The sequence below is a fragment of the Mauremys reevesii genome, linkage group 2 (genome assembly GCF_016161935.1).
Source record: "Mauremys reevesii isolate NIE-2019 linkage group 2, ASM1616193v1, whole genome shotgun sequence".
Classification (NCBI taxonomy): domain Eukaryota; kingdom Metazoa; phylum Chordata; order Testudines; family Geoemydidae; genus Mauremys; species Mauremys reevesii.
In genome coordinates this window covers 203230081-203248842 of record NC_052624.1, presented here as the reverse complement: position 1 = coordinate 203248842, position 18762 = coordinate 203230081, and the positions used below count along the sequence as shown (strand labels likewise).

General features: G+C 45.5%; 1 long non-coding RNA gene across 2 annotated transcripts in view; it reads right to left on the bottom strand.

Annotated features, from left to right (window-relative positions):
- The window catches only part of LOC120396639, a 70477-nt gene that overhangs the window by 10057 nt on the left and 41658 nt on the right, over positions 1-18762 (bottom strand). For both annotated transcript variants that reach the window (XR_005593264.1, XR_005593265.1), the window contains exon 2: positions 411-494. This is a non-coding gene — a long non-coding RNA (uncharacterized LOC120396639). The remainder of the gene's footprint in view (positions 1-410; positions 495-18762) is intronic.

The following is an 18762-nucleotide window of genomic DNA, read 5'->3' as shown; positions in this document are numbered from 1 at the left end:
TCAGGTTACTTTGGCGCACACACTCTCCACACAACGGAAACTGGTTTGGGGGTAAAAGCAAAGGTTTATTTAATAGAAAAACCACAGATTCAAAGATGAAATAGTGAGGGAGAGCAAACATATACAAGTTACACAGTGAATATTCAGGCTTACACTTCTATGTTAGATAAAATCCCTTTTCTAATACAAGTTACCTATTGCCACTGAACAGTTTACCATTGTACCCCCAAGCTGTAGGGGGGAATCCAGGTTCCTTCTTAGAGGCTGTGCTGTCCCTCAGTTTCTGGATTAAAACTTCAATTTCCAGTCTTCCTTTTATAAGACTTTCTCTCTCCTCTCCTGGCAAGGTGACTCATGGTTATTCAGAGTGGCAAAAATTCCCAGTTGTCTTAGGGCTTGTCTCCACTTACCGGGGTATCAACACGCAGCGATCAATCCACTGAGGGTCGATTTAGCTAAATCGACTGCCGCTTGCTCTCGACTCCAATACTCCACTGGAATGAGAAGCATAAGGTAAGTCAACGAGAGAGTGTCTCCCATTGACCCAGCATGGTGTAGACAATACGTCAATCGAAGGTACACTGACTACAGTTACATTCACGTAGCTGGAGTTGCGTAACTTAAGTCGATTTAGCCCCGTAGTGTAGACCTGCCCTTAATGTCTTTCCATTAACTCTAATGTCCCATCATGTAACTTTTCGTGGGTTGTACAATGGAACTCGAGTCTGGTTTTATGTCAACACTGGGTGTGGGAAGTGCCTCTGCCTGGCTGATCACTCACTGTCCTGCTGTGAGATAACGCTGAAGTTTGTGAGCTCAGTTCTCAACTATACACAACTATATAAATTGTTACCCATAGCCTGGATACATCTCAATGATTAAGTTTAGAGCAACATTAAACCTCAACATATTTTAACAGCCCAAAAACATTGTATACCGAAATGTTGGGTCCGCCTAGCTGAGAGGGTTGCTGCTAACTGTCACACAATCACTTGATTTGACTCCTTATTCTTTGGGATTCAACCCCTGTTCTCGCCTTGGGGGTATCCGGATCATGAGAGTCTCTAACCTCCTGGATGGTAGTTAGATTATTTTAGTGGCTAGCTTAATCTCTAGATGAATGGACTGTGGAGTTGTAATTTTCATATTTGCCAGTGTAAGTTGCATGCTTAAAGTCTCCTTCACATCCTACATCAATATTCACTAGGCCATAAGATTTTTCCCGCCTTCACTAAATGGGAAAGGCATTTGGCAGACTTTTTCTCCCTGGGAAACTCCTGTGATGGTGTCGCAATAAAATGCAAAAAAGTTAGTTCTTGACTGAAATAACTCTGAATTCTTAGTCAGAGGTCCTGTGAAGGAAAGTTAATAGCATTAATCTCTAAAACATACAAAGAATGTAAGGAAAATAGCTTACTTAATTTTAAGTGTATTACTTTAAAAATAAAGACAAATATACAATACGTGCTCAATGTGTTCTCTTGAAACATTTCTACACAAACCTGAGCCAAAAGAATGTCAGAAGACAAATCTGATTGAAAATATTGGAGAGAAAGTTAAAAGAATAAAGGACTAGAAAAAAGGAGCTTAAGGGACTATCAAAATGCACAATCACTAGCTTTTAAGCCAGTTTGCTCAATGCAGCAAATTTAGTACTTTTAAAACTTCCTCCAACTAGACAGAAACCAAAAGAGCGAGAGAAGGAATGAATACACAATGTTTTTCAATTATAAAGCATAGCTTTCACCCATCTAGAATTAGCTAACAGCACTATACCATTCCATGATAACAATTCTATTCAGAGTGGAACTTGATATGCCAAGCAATACTTCATTCCAGAAAGGCAACGTTTTATAGAATTTCCAAATTAAATTCAGCTCTCTCTCTTTATAATGCACTTTTCAGTATGCTGCTTTAAAGAGAGATCACAAACACAGGGCCAAGTTCAGCATAACTCCTGGCAGGTATCCACAGGGACCAAGCTGCAGTGGCAGAAAGTCTGCAATCCATTTACCTGGTGTGGGGGAGGGGAGCTTATCATAAGGAACCACTAACAAAGGGGGTGCATTTAGCACAATTAAAAAAAATCCACTCATTCAGAATGTACCACTTCATAGGAACTTCCCCAGAGTGAGATTCTGAGAAGAGCTGCTGGAGCTGAAGATTCTTCCTTGCCCTGCAAAAGCTTCTCTTTCCCCACTGTTGCAACCCAGATAGGGCAACAGTAGAGTCAGTCCAGCACCACAAAGAGCTTCTCTCTCCATTGTCTCATACTTAGGGGCGATCTACACTAGAAAATTAGGTTGGGTTAACAATGTCAGTCAAGGGTGTGAAAAATTAACACCCCTGAGTAGCATGGTTAAGCCAAACCTAAGCACCCATATAGGCAGCAGTAGGCTAATGGAAGAATTCTTCCATCCACCCAGCTACTGCCTTTCAGGGAGGTGGACTGCCTATACCCATGGGACAATCCTTCCCATCAGCACAAGTAGCGGCTACATTGAAGTGGTACAGCGGCGCAGCTGTACTGCTGTAGCATTTTAGCGGTGCACAAGTCCTTAAAAATTCTTTGTTCTTTTACAGCAGGTAAAAGCAGTAGAAAATCAGGATGTTTTAGCTCCCAAGTCCTTTTATTCAGGTTACAAAATAATCAAGGCTCTCAGCAAAGTGGAATATCTACACCCTCCATTTTCTTTTGCCTTGGTTTACAGCCTATTCTGTCTGTAGTCTAAAGCCAGCCCTGTTCTACCTGCTATTTACAGTGCTCCACTGCAGGCAAAGCATTCTCTGGCATTATCATACCGACACAAAGTCTCACTGCATTTCTTTATACCACCCAATGCCAGGAAAAAATAGAAAATACAACAAAACCAACCAATAACTCTGCTCCCCTCCACACCCCCCCGCCCGCCCCACAGCTTTTATAGTATGCCCTAGCCTTAGCATCATTATCTAAACTAGCTTTGGAATATTAAAGAGATTAATTGCATATAATCAGTGACATTGCAGAAGAGGTAATATGACCGTTTTTATTTAAGATGATATTTTGTGTAACAATTGCTTTGAACTGACTGGATTGTTTAAAAAAAAACCTATTTGTTCATGTTTAGTAGCACTCGCACCCACAGCTTTATAATGTACGGAAGTAGCGTATACTAATAAGGACTACAGTTAAGAAGAGTTTTATAGATCTCTTCAATTTTAACAAAATTCCAGAAGTCCCGCTTCTGTGGCAATTGTGAACCAATTAAGGCCTGGCTTTATGTACGTCATTCCCTCCCCCGATAGATTTCCACCAGAATATATGATTCTTCCTTAGCTAATGTTCGCACAGTATTTGTGCTAAGTTATTTAAGCCTTGTTTATATTGGGAATGTTCCCCAGATATCACTATCCAATGTATCTGCCCCAGTACAAATCCATAGTGCAGACATGGAAAGCCATTATTTGCTTAAAACTGAGCTAAGCACCACTGGTACAAAGTCTGACTTTCCTCGTCTATGATTGGGGTTTGCACGGTGTAGCCCCACTGGTTGCTGGAATCAGGGCAGAAGAGGCCTGCCCCGTCAATAAGGGGGGAAAAAGTTTAAATGTAACTATTGTAGCAGGGTTTTTAAACCATTGCAAGAGCGTGTGCGTGCCATTATGCTAATTTTCTCTTTGGAGGCTATGGCTACGCTACAGTTTAAGTCAACATAAATTATGTTGCTCAGGGATGTAAATTAGCCACCCCCCTTGAGCGACATAATTTACGACAACTTAAGAGCCAGTGTGGACAACACTATGTTGGTGGGAAAAGTTCTCCCTCTGGACATAGCTACTGCCACTCGTCAGGAGCTGGTGTAATTAATTCCTTAGAACCACTACACAAAAGAGCTTACGGTGGCACAGTTGCTTCGGTGCAGCTGAGCTGCTGTAGGCTCTCTAGTGTAGCCATAGCCTAAAACCGCCCCCATCTCTAGTGTACCATTATATATAATAGTTGTAGGTGTAAAGACCTTTCCTCTGACAAAATTTATAAACATTACACATATAGACAGAGAAAGAGACCGAGCGTGAGAGCGAGTTAATTATCTGCTAAATAAATTTGTCAGAGGAAAGGTCTTTACACCTACAGCTAAGCATCGATAGCAGTAGATATTGTTGCCTCAGCACATCTCCAGGAAAGAAGCTCGGGAAACAAGCACTGAGTGGTGGGATCACATCGTGATGCACGTCGGGGATGACGAGCAGCGGCTGCAGAACTTTCGAATGAGGAAAGCCACATTCATGGGACTGTGTGATGAGCTCGCCCCAGCCCTGCAGTGCAAGAACACAAGAATGAGAGCTGCCCTGTCGCTGGAGAAGTGTGTGGCGATTGCACTGTGGAAGCTGCCTACTCCAGACTGCTACTGATCGCTCGCCAACCAGTTTGGAGTGGAAAAGTCAACCATTGGACTCATAGGCGCTGACTTCCCCTCTGCCTGGTGGGTGCTTGCCACTCCCGTGGTCCCATCTCTTCCCGCCCCTGCACTGCCCTCGCCCTGCCCCCATTCCACCCCTTCCCCAAAGTCCCCACCTTTGCCCGCCTCTTCTCCGCCTCCTCCCCTCCCTCCCGGAAAATCCTAAGCACCGCCAACAGCTGTTAGGTGGTGGGGGGACAGGAAGCACAGGGAGGGAGGGGGAGGAGCAGGGACGCAGGGCACTTGGGCAGGGGGAACTTGGCTGCCGGTGCATGCGGAACACCTGCTAATTGTTCCCCATGGGTGCTCCAGCCCCGGAGCACCCATGGAGTCGGCGCCTATGGTTGGACTTGCGTTGATGGAACTGTGCATGGCCATTAATCACATCTTGCTCTGAAAGACCGTGACTCTGGGCAACATGCATGACACTGTGGATGGCTTTGCCCAAATGGGCTTCCCTAACTGTAGAGAGGCGATAGATGGTGTCGAAGAAAAACTCAGTTCTCACTTTTTGTTTGGATGCAGCAAAATCAAATACTTTATTATTTCTCCAGTAATTACCATGGAGGGAGAGAGTGCCATAGGACACAGGGTCCTGGACAGGTCTCTCAACTGGTAAACAATCACAGCAAGCCTTTATACCTTTTACAGACAATTTCTAGCAATAATACAGACAGTAAAAAACAACAAATACATTTTGTTTATACATAAGCTTTCCTCCTATCTCACTAGAAAAACAAGACTGCAAGACTGCACATTGCAAGGTCGTAATAACTTTCACACAATTCACTCTGTCTTACATTATCTTGCTTCCTCACGTCACCAGGGTCACAGTTAACCTAACTCATGCTAACTAACATTCATTAAGATCTCTTCAAAACCTTGTTAATTATTTACTGGCTTCCACAATGGGTTCAGGGAAGCAACAGGAAACAGGAAGCTCCCTGAGAAGCTGGTGTTAATCAGTCCAGGCTCCTGGGGGTGCTAAAGAGGTACATAAGAGGATCCTCCTTCTCTCTCTCCCTGCAGCTCCTACTGCTTTGTTATTCCCTCTCACCTTTTCTCCTGCCTGCTTGTTATGTCTCTTGTGCCCTCCTTCCTCCAGCCCAGCACTCCACCATCTCTGTGCATCTCGAGCAGAGAGAATACATATGCACCAGCGGCAGACACAATTTTCTACACTCTGGGTCCTAGTGGCGCCCCCACACAGTCTGGGACCCATGGCCCAGGGCTGGCTCCAGGCACCAGCGAAGGAAGCAGGTGCTTGGGGCGGCACTTGGAAAGGGGTGGCACGTCCGGGTCTTCGGCAGTGGGTCCCTCAGTCTCTCGGAATGAGGGACCCGCCACCGAATTGCTGCGGAAGAATGAAGTGGCACGGTAGAGCTGCCGCCAAAGTGCCGCCGATTGCAGCTCTCTCTATTTAGTCCTCGCTTCACCACTTGGGGCAGCAAAAAAACTGGAGCCGGCCCTGCAGGTGCCTCAGTTCACCTCATGGTAAGGCCAGCCCTGTGTCTACCCCTTAATGCTGTGAATATGAAGCCATACACAGGGTAACTTGACAAGCAGCAAGGAGCGGTTCAAGAACAGGCTGAGAAAGTGCAGAATGACTGTTGCATGTGCATTTTGCCATTTAAAAGCCTGCTGGGGATGCCTGTATCGGAATCTAGACATGACCAATGACAATATTCCTATGCTTATAGCCGCGTGCTGTACACTCCATAATATTTGTGAAGGGAAGGGTGGAAACTTCACTCAGGGCTGGACCTGAACAGGGCTGGACCACAGATGCTCAGCACAGAGACCCTGGACTTCAGAAAAGCAGACTTTGACTACCTCAGGGAACTGATGGGCAATAACATGACGGGGAAAGGAGTCCAGGAGAGCTGGCTGTATTTTAAAGAATCCTTATTGAGGTTGCAGGAACAAACCATCCCGATGTGTAGGAAGAAAAGTAAATATGGCAGGCGACCAGCTTGGCTTAACAGTGAAATCCTTGCTCGTCTTAAACACAAAAGAACAGCTTACAAGAAGTGGAAGATTGGACAAATAACCAGGGAGGAGTATAAAAGTATTGCTCAGGCATGCAGGAGTGAAATTAGGAAGGCCAAATCACACTTGGAGTTGCAGCTAGCCGGAGATGTTAGGAGTAACAAGAAGGGTTTCTTCAGGTATGTTAGCAACAAGAAGAAAGTCAAGGAAAGTGTGGGCCCCTTGCTGAATGAGGGAGGGAACCTAGTGACAGAGGATGTGGAGAAAGCTAGTGTACTCAATGCTTTTTTTGCCTCTGTCTTCACAGAGGAGGTCAGCTCCCAGACAGCTGCACTCTGCAGCACAGTCCAGCGAGGAGGTGACCAGCTCTCTGTGGAGAAAGAAGTAGTTCAGGACTATTTAGAAAAGCTGGAGGAGCACAAGTCTATGGGGCCAGATGCACTGCATCTGAAGGTGCTAAAGGAGTTGGCCGATGAGATTGCAGAGCCATTGGCCATTATCTTTGAAAAATCATGGTGATCGGGGGAGGTCCCGGATGACTGGAAAAAAGCTAATGTAGTGCCCATCTTTTAAAAAGGGAAGAAGGAAGATCCAGGGAACTACAGGCCAGTCAGTCTCACCTCAGTCCCTGGAAAAATCATGGAACAGGTCCTCAAGGAATCAATTCTGAACCACTTAAAGGAGGGGAAAGTGATCAGGAACAGTCAGCATGGATTCACCAAGGGCAAGTCATGCCTGACTAATCTAATTGCCTTCTATGATGAGATAACCGGCTCTGTGGATGAGGGGAAAGCAGTGGATGTGCTATTTCTGGACTTTAGCAAAGCTTTTGATACAGTCTCCCACAGTATTCTTGCCAGCAAGTTAAAGAAGTCTGGGCTGGATAAATGGACGGTAAGGTGGATAGAAAACTGGCTAGATGGTCGGGCTCAACGGGTAGTGATCAATGGTTCCATGTCTAGTTGGCAGCCGGTATCAAGTGGAGTGCCCCAAGGGTCGGTGCTGGGGCCGGTTTTGTTCAATATCTTCATTAACGATCTGGAGGATGGTGTGGACTGCACCCTTAGCAAGTTTGCAGATGACACTAAACTGGGAGGAGTGGTTGATACCCTGGAGGGTAGGGATAGGATACAGAGGGACCTAGACAAATTAGAGGACTGGGCCAAAAGAAATATGATGAGGTTCAACAAGGACAAGTGCAGAGTCCTGCACTTAGGACGGAAGAATCCCATGCACTGCTACAGACTAGGGACCGAATGGCTGGGCAGCAGTTCTGCAGAAAAGGACCTAGGGGTTACGGTGGACGAAAAGCTGAATATGAGTCAACAGTGTGCCCTTGTTGCCAAGAAGGCTAATGGCATTTTGGGTTGTATAAGTAGGGGCATTTCCAGCAGATCGAGGGACGTGATCATTCCCCTCTATTCAGCACTGGTGAGGCCTCATCTGGAGTACTGTGTCCAGTTTTGGACCCCACACTACAAGAAGGAAGTGGATAAATTGGACAGAGTCCAGCGGAGGGCAACAAAAATGATTAGGGGGCTGGAGCACATGACTTATGAGGAGAGGCTGAGGGAACTGGGATTGTTTAGCCTGCAGAAGAGAAGAATGAGGGGGGATTTGATAGCTGCTTTCAACTACCTGAAGGGGGGTTCCAAAGAGGATGGATCTAGACTGTTCTCAGTGGTAGAAGATGACAGAACAAGGAGTAATGGTCTCAAGTTGCAGAGGGGGAGGTTTAGGTTGGACATTAGGAAAAACTTTTTTACTAGTAGGGTGGTGAAGAACTGGAATGAGTTACCTAGGGAGGTGGTGGAATCTCCTTCCTTAGGAGTTTTTAAGGTCAGGCTTGACAGAGCCCTGGCTGGGATGATTTAGTTGGGTTTGGTCCTGCTTTGAGCAGGGGGTTGGACTAGATGACCTCCTGAGGTCCCTTCCAACCCTGGGATTCTATGATTCTATGGAGGCTGAGTTTGAACAACTAGAGACCAGGGCTAGTAGAGGGGTACAGTGAGAGGCCATAAGGATCAGGGATGCCTTGAGGCAGCAATTTGAAGCTGAAAGCCTCTAATCGTTGTTGCTATGCTCAGGATTACAGTGCTTGTAATGCTAGGAGAGGATTGATGAACATGATGTAAGAAGGGGCCTTAACATAATTGTATATTGCTTTGCAGAGCTCTTTTTGTTTTCACTTAATAGAATAAAGATTGCTTTCAAACAAACAATTCTTTTATTAAAAGACAACAAGTGGAAGAGAGAGTCAAACGAAAAAATTCATCAGCTGGGAGGGGATAGGAAGGTCTCAAGAGGAGGAGGGGTCGCGGGATGGCTACAGATTTGTGTATGTCCAGGGATCATACCCAACCTTCTCCTTTGGAGTACAGTGCAGTGGGTGCTGTACTTCAGGAGGGCAAAAATGTAGCGGGGTGGCCGTTGAGTGCAGTGGGTAGTGGGAGTGGAATGCTGTGAGTAGAGAGTGAAGCCAGGAGGTTGATGACAGTGTGTTCACGGTGTCTGCAGGGGCACATGGGAAAGTTTTGCGACGGTGGCTGCAGGGGATGGTGGGCACAGAGCTACTCGGTTTGAAGAGCTAGTATCACCTGGAGCATATCCACCTGGCGCTCCAAAATGTTTAAGAGCTACTCCGTGGCTTTTCTGGTGTGCCGCATTCTCCTTTAGGTCCCTCTTCTCGCTGTCCCGCCACTCCTTCAATTCCTGTTTCTTGGCAGCAGAGTGCATCATAACCTCACAGAGAAAGTCCTCCTTAGCTCTTCTTGGCTGCTTTCTAATTCTGAGCAGCCATTCTGCCTCTGATAACAAAAGAGGGAGGCTGGGCTCCCAAGGTCATCTCTGTGAACTTTAAATGCAGCATTTTACAGAAGCAGTATTGTTTGCAACACAGACAACACTGATTCAGTGCTTTAAAACACAGCCAGTACTCTCACACCTGTCACTAACTGTCTGACCCCAGGCAAGCACACATGAACCACAAGACCCCCAAATTGGTGAGTAGCCTCAGGGGCAGGGTAAATCCTTCTCCCAGACCCTGCTGTACACTGGGCATATGACTCTTGGGGAGAACCCCGATAAATCATTCTTGTCCCCACACTTTCCACAGGGTGTGATCATTATGGAAGCTATCTCGCTGCTGAGGGTGAGCAGGGAATCAAGGGAGGGTCTTCTCCAAACCTGCAGCTTCTGGCCTACCCCTCTGAGGCTCACCTGTGTGCAGCAATGGTCATCTCCCCTCCCAAGATGGCAAAGTGGTGTGGGAAAGTTTTGTTAATGGGACAAGAAACAAAGCAGCTCTGCCAAGGTAACTGCGTAATCCACTGGCACGGTATCTCCAGGAGAGTTTCCTGGAGATCTGAGGGAGATTCCTGTGAAGTGAGGGAGTCAATCAACAGCCTGTTCCATCAGACTAGGCATGCAGTGGGAGACAAGCCTGCTTTCTGCAACCCTCCTGCCCCCAACAACTCACTTCAGCAATTCCCAAAGTCAGATCTACTTACCAGGGGCCTCCTCTCCTGTTTGCACTTGCCAAGAGCCAACAGCTGAGACTGGGTAGCCTCCTCCTGGGTAGAAAAGAGCTTTAGGCTGCATGCATCTTTGGCCTCTGAGTCATCCTCTGCTTCTGGGTCCCCCTCCATCTCTTCATCCAATATTTCCTCCTCCTGGCTCAGTCCACTCTCAGCTGACATGTGAGCCAACGAAGTATCCACAGGGGCCTTCGCAATGGAGGTGGGGTCATCACCAAGTATCGCGTCCAGCTGTTTGTAGAGCTGGCGGCTCATGGGCACAGCACCGGAGTGGTGGTTTGCCTCCCACACCTTGTGGTAGGTGTTCCACAGCTCCTTCACTTTGACCCTACACTGCAATGTGTTCCGGTCATGGCCCCTTTCTATCATGCATCCTGAAATCTGTCCATAGGTATCATAATTCCTATGGCTGGAGCACAGCTGGGACTGCACAGCCTCCTCTCCCCAAATGCTGATGAAGTCCAGCAGCTCGGCATTGCTCCAAGTGGAGGATCGCCTGGTGTGTGGAGCAGGCATGGCCACCTGGAAGGATGTGCTGAGACCACTGCATGCATCACTGAGCAAATAGGAAGCAGACTTTCAAATTTGCAAAGGAATGTATGGGGTGGGGATGATGGTTGATCACCTGATGGCAGGGCAGTAGAGTTCAAACCGATGACCAGAGAGGCGAGGACAGGCATTGTGGGACACCTCCTAGAGGCCAATCACAGCGCTGTAATTAACCATGGTATCTACACTGGCACCACAGCATTGTAGCCCTAGTGCAGAAAGCTGTACACCTCTCTTCAGGGTGTTTAAAAAAAAAAAAAAAAGAGCGCTACAACGGCAAGTTTCTGCACACTAAGGGCTTGGCTACACTGGAGAGTTGCAGTGCTGGTGGAGGCTTTACAGCGCTGCAACAGTGGCTTGGCAGTGTCTACACCTCAGGAGTTACAGCGCAGAAAGCTGCTTTACTGTACAGAAACTTGCCAGTGTAGACAGGGCCTAAAACAAAATGGTCCCTGCCCCCAAAGACCTTATATACTGAAGTCAATTAGAAGCGGTTTAGCAATTTAACCTGGTTGATGGTTTATGTACTGGTTAATTTGATATTCTATGGAAATAATGCAAAAAAACCAATGCAATGGTCCACATGCAACAGCTGCTCACTCTTCTCCTAGGGCAGTGGCACATATGTGGATCTTGCAGCAAAGCTATTTGGCCCTTGTATATTACAAAAAGGTGCCAGGCATTACTAGACACACACAGTAATCCAAGTCTCTGTAGAGAGTGGTGGTGAAGTTTGAGAGCAGCAAGAGTATTTGTAACCACAACTGTGGGGGTGGCAGTCACAGATTCATTTGCCTACTACCAACTGACACTTCATTAGGTGGTGATGGGGTGGGGTGGGGAGGGGCTGGAGGCACCATTTCAGCTGCAAAGTACAACTAGTTCTCCCACACACAGTGAATTTTTGTGTTCCTGCACACTGCCAGTAGTCTGGCAAGCCAATCATCCTCTGCTGGTTCTGCCAGATGTCTGTGATATAGAATGCTGCCCACAACCAGGCAGACTGGCAGTTTCATGATTTTGACAATTGCTCATGGCAAAATTATAATTAGTGTACCAGTGTTGCTATGCATTGTAAATTGGATCACATGGTTTTTTGCTCCAATCTTTAAAAAAAATCAGTACAGATAACTAAAAAGACTGCTGAAGACAAAAATAGAAAGTACAGTGGTTGGCATTAAAACATCAACATTTACCAAGCCTTAGTATGTGGACACTGCAGTATTTCCCCTCCAATATTTAGAATAGGAAGCAACTTCTGTATAAAAGAGATTTAAGCCCCCTTCATTTTCAGTTTAAAATTGATTTACTGAAAAAAAAAATCCCAGGTTTTACACGAAGTATTATTCCTCCCCCCACCCCCACCAGATTTCCCCACCTACTTTTGTATCATTCAAATATATAAAAATAAAACATGTCTTATTATGAATATAATACATTGCACAAGATATATGTATTATGATAATACATTAGTCTGTGTATATGCAAAGCTACCTGTTGAAGTGTGTATCTTAGACTAATAGATAGCTTTACAACAAATAGGCATGGATGCAAGGTCTGTAGTGCATATGCATCTGAATGTACTGATGAATCTCACTCCCACCACGTACACATTTCAAGCTGTTAACAGAGAACGGGCCTTCAAAAAGACTCCTTTAAAAGATTGCTGTGAGCCTATGGTATGCAGGATTTTTGGAAATGACACTGAAGGACTTAAAATATTTATAAACACTCAGTCTTATGTGAAGATATTGGGCCCAATTATTAAATGTAAATATTTACAGGCTAATAGTTCTAAGTCTACAACAATAAACTGTTTATTCAAATGAAAAGTTTTATTTGGGGATTAGATATATTGTTTTCTTAAACTCAGAGGTGACATTTTGTTTTGAGTTCTGCAGCAAACCACACTGAATTCCATTCATCAAAGCATTAATCTACTGAATACTCCCTCCCCACCCCGTCCTTCCCAACACCAAAATAAACCCCAATGTTTAAAAAGAAAAATTAGTAATAGTTTTTTTGCACAAACTTTCAGCAGTTTTTGTTGTAGTCAAACACTGAAATTCCCTGGAAAAATTAAACAAAAAATAAAGGGCCCTAAAGATATTATACAGGAGTATGCTGATATTATACAGGAGCAGTCTGAACCAGATGTAGCAGAGGCTAGCCAGCCTGGTAAAGCTGTCAGTGTTAATCTTAGGACGGTTATGAAATAGCTTTGAATGACAACTGATGTGGTTGGTGTGAAGTTTCAAGCCATATCATATTTCCCAGTGGATGTTAATTCCAGGATTATACAGTTTCTTCAGCAAGCAGAACACTCTATTATGAAGTATTTTTCTTCTGTATTCTCATTCCAGCTATGTTTTAATCACTTTAGGGCAGGGAAAGAGTGGATGGGGAAAATACAGGATGCTCAGGAGAAAGGGCCTGAAGTTAAAATTCTCAAAGAATAGGAGGGAAAAAAAAAAAAAGACAATGCTGCCCCCCACCACCACTACACAGGTGCTCTTCCCTGTGTAATCACTCACTACTCCCCAGGAATTTTGGGGCTGAAAAAAAAGAAAAAAGCTCCAGTTGTGGCTGTTTTTGTCTGAGGGGGATGTTTAGTGCAGGAGTCTCATTTTAGTTAATTCCTCAGGCTATTTTAAGTCTGGACCCTCCCTGAAAGATTATCTGCTGTTCTGTGGCACTTCTAGGACGGTTTGAGCCTGCAACAAAAATTACTATTTTAGATATACCAAGGTCTGGTCTACACTACAGGGTGAGGTCAGCTTATGTCGACTTAACTCTGTAAGCATCTACACTACAATGGTGTTCCCACTGGCGTAATTTGCCCACTACACCGACTTAATTCCAACTCTGCGAGAGGCATAGTGCTTCGGTTGATGTAGTTAGGTCAATACAGCGTCAGCATAGACACTGTATTGCTGACATTGACTGTTGCTGCCTTTCAGACGCAGTCCCACACTACCCTACATTGGCAGTTAAAGTGGTTCAAGCACTCCTGGTGAGGATGCGTACTACTGACACATTGAGTGTAGTGTGGAGGTGTAAAACCGCTTCAATTACTGTGGTGGCTGTACGTCGCTGTACCTTAGCTCGACTTAATTTTGTAGTTGAGGCTTGCCATTACTGATAGAACTTCCTCCTCAAGATTCTTGCTATGGCTGCTTGGTTCCATGTAGGGAATAGAAGCCTTTTTAACAGATGCAGCTCTGCAACACAGTAACTAGATTTAAAAAAAAATCCTTGTTCCTTTATAATTGTTCTAAATTATGAGGACCAAGAGGATCTTTAGCAACTCCAGTAGCTCTCTTATAATGGTTTCTAGTTATGGCCACCTTGTTCCCTGGGGACTACTCTTTGATTCAATAAGAAGGCTTGTGTGTTCCAACAACCTTGAGAGCTCTGCTGGTGGGAGTTTTAACTCCTTGTACGGGCATCCCAATCAGGTAGCATGCAGATACAGAGCTGTCCACTGGCCCTCCAAACCAAGGACTGAGGGATAGGCCAACAAACAGTATTAACAAGCAAGTTAGTTATAGAAATAAGCAGGTAGTCATGCCAGCAAGTAGCATGATAGACAGGGATGGCACAGCCTCATTCCCCTAAGGGACATCGGTCAGTGTGGGAAGGATTCACATTTGGCCACCTACATAATGAAACCTCAACACTGCCTATGGCTTCTGCTCCCTTCACAGAATTGAATAGCTGCAGCAAAAGGAACAGCCCTTTGAAGAGGAAATTGCCCCAGCAAGACCCAGGTGCCTGCTGTGTTTAACAGCTCTTGAAAGAGCTGGGGGATGTCAGAGAACATCTAAAAATGGAGAAAGGGCTAGGCTCAGTCAAAGCACTAATAATGAGCTCATTGAAGAGAGGCCACCTTGGATTCTCCTGGATAAAACTGCAGCTGCTGTAGGCAGAGGCTTTTCAGCAATGACCACAGAGTTAGGCTCTAATCAGCCCTAAACAACTTGTGAGCTTCGGGCAAAGCCAGTACAGTGAAGAACATAACATCAAACACAACATTTCTAACAGATGTATTTGAGCGTAAGCTTTCCATGGGCTAAAACCCACTTCATCGGATGCATGCAGTGGAAAATACAGTAGGAAGATATATATACACACACAGACAGAGAACGTGAAAAAAATGGGTGTTGCCATACCAGCTATAATAAGACTAATCAGCAGGAGGGAAAAACAAAAAAACCAAAAACAAAACAAAAAAAAACACACTTTTGTAGTGATAATCAGGATGGCCCATTTCCAACAGTTGACAAGAAGGTGTGAGTAACAGTAGGGGGGAAAATTAGCATGGGGAAATAATTTTTACTTTGTGTAATGATCCATACACTCCCAGTCTTTATTCAAGCCTATTTACTGGTGTCCAGTTTGCAAATTAATTCCAATTCTGCAGTTTCTCGTTGGAGTCTGATTTTTAAGTTTTTTTGTTGGAGAATTGCGACTTTTAGGTCTGTAATTGAGTGACCAGGGAGGTTGAAGTGTTCTCCTACTGGTTTTTTTAATGTTATTCTTGGCGTCTGATTTGTGTCCATTTATTCTTTTGCATAGAGACTGTCTGGTTTGGCCAATGTACTTGGCAAGAGGCATTGCTGGCACATTATGGCATATATCACATTGGTAGATGTGCAGGTGAATGAGCCTCTGATGGTGTGGCTGAGGTGATTAGGTGCTATGATGGTGTCCCTTGAATAGATGTGGACAAAGTTGGCAACTGGCTTTGTTGCAAGGATAGGTTCCTGTGTTAGTGTTTTCGTCGTGTGGTATGTGGTTGCTGGTGAGTATTTGCTTCAGGTTGCGGGGCTGTCTGTAAGCGGGGACTGGCTTGTCTCTCAAGATCTGTGAGAGTGAGGGATCGTCCTTCAGGATAGGTTATAGATCCTTGATGATGCACTGGAGAGGTTTTAGTTGGGGGCTGAAGGTGACAGCTAGTGGCATTCTGTTACTTTCTTTGTTGGGTCTGTCCTGGAATAGATGACTTCTGGATATTCTTCTGGCTCTGTCAATCTGTTTCTTCACTTCAGCAGGTGGATATTGTAGTTTTAATAATGCTTGATAGAGATCTTGTAGGTGTTTGTCTCTGCCTGAGGGATCGGAGCAAATGTGGTTGTATCTTTGAGCTTGGCTATAGACAATGGATTGTGTGATGTGGTCTGGATGAAAGCTGGAGGCGTGTAGGTAAGTATAGCGGTCAGTAGGTTTCCGGTATAGGGTGGTGTTTACCTGACCATCTCTTATTAGCACTGTAGTGTCCAGGAAGTGGATCTCTTGTGTGGACTGATCCAGGCTGAGGTTGATGGTGAAAATGGTGGAAATTGTTGAAATCATGGTGGAATTCCTCAAGGGCTTCTTTTCCATGGGTCCAGATGATGAAGATGTCATCAATGTAGCGCAAGTAGAGTAGGGGCATTAGGGGACGAGAGCTGAGGAAGCGTTGTTCTAAGTCAGACATAAAAATGTTGGCATGTGGTGGGGCCATGCGGGTACCCATAGCAGTGCTGCTGACTTGAAGGTATATATTGTCCCCAAATGTGAAATAGTTGTGGGTGAGGACAAAGTCACAAAGTTCAGCCACCAGGTTTGCCGTGACATCATCAGGGACACTATTCCTGCTGGCTAGTAGTCCATCTTTGTGTGGAATGTTGGTGTAGAGGGCTTCTACATCCATAGTGGCCGGGGTGATGTTTTCTGGAAGATCACCAATGGATTGTAGTTTCCTCAGGAAGTCAGAAAAAAGAAACCAAAAAACAAACAAAAAGACACTACAAAAAGGGTATTACCTACTACCCAGTAATACTTATTCTTGGCCTACATGATTAAAGTCTTTTGGCAATTCAGGAAAGACTCACAGGCCCTGCCTTTAAGATATTCCATTGTAGAGTAATGCATCAGAGTGTTCCTATGGTGCACACATTAGTGTAACACATTAGGTAGCATTCATTTGGTAGCGGTACTGAAAAATATTGGATAGAAAATATGATGGCAATAAAATTTACTCATGCCCAGGGCTAACATTTCTATATCTGGACTAGGAGCAAAGACTACCAGAGCATGAAGACTAGAGCTGGAGAAAGAATATTAACAACATGAGTTAACAATGGGGAATGGGCAGATTAGGGACAGATGGTAAATTGGAGGGGTGGCTGGGGCACTTTCCCAAAGAGTGAAAATACACATAACAGCACTGTGACAATCCCCACCTGGATCAATGTAGGTTTTATCCCTTTCTCATAACTGCATATGGTCTATTTAAATTATAAATTCTGTGTGGATGCTGAATATGACTTTGTGTCTGTGTAGTGCATAGAACACCAAAGGCTGTTAACACTATAGGCACCAACCAACAAGAACTATTGTCTGACAATCAGCATTTATTTAGGGATGTTCAGGAAGCCAAGATCAGTTATGTTCAACCAAAAAGGGTCGAATTTCCTCTCAATCTGCTTAATAGTATTAACAGTTGATGATTAAATCCTGCCCTACCAAGACAACATAATATCCTTTATTAGTCTGAAGATTTTGAAAGAGTGGAAACATGAGGGGGACTATTGTAATACTCCTGGGGGAATTCTGTGCCACTGCACACGTGCAGAATTTATGTCCCCTGTAGATTTATTTGCATCCCCCACAGAAAAGTGACTTTCGGACAGGGAAGCAAAGGAAGCCACAAGAGCAGTCATGCGACCCTCCCAAGCAATATGTTTTGGGTACCCAGGGCAGCTGGCAGAGAAGTAAATCACTATGGGGCATGGAGAGGGATGGTGTGGGGGAGAAGACCTGGCTGGTGGCTCCTACCCTGAGCTGGGCTCAGGTGCTAGTCCTGGCTGGGCTGGGGAGGACGAGACTTCCTCTTCCCCTGCATGGCATCCGGGGCCATGTTAGATGCACCCCTAAATTCCTCCACGGCTGTAAGAAGCTCTGCCAACTCCCCCTCCCATGCTTCCTGCACCCATCACTGCTCAGCTACAAGGGGAAGGATCACTGTAGAGGGAGATACAACCCCCATGCATCCAGACTCCCTCATACCCAGACCCTCCCACTGAGGCTCAGCCCCACTGCACCCAGACCCGCCCCCCATGAGCCCCATTGCCCCTGCACCTGAACCACCCTGACAAGCCACCCGCACCCAGATCCCCACCCTACCAAGCCCCAACCATCTGCACATGGATCCCCACCCCACTGAGCTCCACACCCCAGCATCTGGACCCCTCCACTGATCACCCCACACCCAGACCCCCTCCCACTGAGCCCCAACCACCTTCACCTGCCCCCCCCCCCGAAGAGTCCCATTCTGTTGCACCCAGAACCCTCCCCAACAAGCTCCTGTGCATCCAGATCCCCCTGCACCTGGATCCCCCATACAGAACCATCTCAACTCACACCTGGAGCACCCCACACTAACCCTTTCACACTTGAATCCTGCCTTGCTGAGCCTGCCTGCCCACACCTGGCATGGACGGGCAGGGCTCTGGGGCAAGCCTAGTCCTTGCACTGTGTCAGGGTTGGGTGCAGCCTCACCCCTGAGTCTGTATCCTGCGGGGTGGGGAGAGGAGTGGAGGAGCTGCAGAGTGATCTCCTACCTCTGTGCAGCCAGTGCCCTGTGCTCCCCCATGCCATGCTGGAGCCTCCACATTTATTTGACAAATACAATTTTGCAAATTGTAAAATAGTGTGCAGATTTTTTTTGGGGGGGTGTAGAATGCTCTCAGGAGTAATTATAAGCAATAGATACCCGCCTCTTTCAGTTTATAAACTGTACCTCATTCTCAGATAATTTTCTATCCTTTCCACACATCCTGCATAAATTGTATTAAATGATCCTTTTGGTGGGTTATTTGTTTTAAAAAGAAACACTGCCACCATTGCACAGCAAAACCCACAAGGATTTGCCTTGTCACAGGTGTCAGATTCTGCTACCTCCAAAAGACTATCAGAAAAAAAATAGACAACTTTTTTTTTTGTTGCCAATGTTTTGCAATATAAAACAGCCCAACAATTACACTAGGGACCTTACATGTTCTATCCACACCTTCAGATTCATAGCAGACCTCTTCTACTAAGCTGTTGGAATAACTGATTTGGGAGAGAGCAGGTCATGCTGTTATTCTCGGTGCAAGACAGCTGACACAACACACATCGCTGGTGGGTTAAGTATTTTGAGATAGCAGTGGGACGCTAGGTACATCTACTTGCCAAAAATAATCCCAAACCAAAGGTAC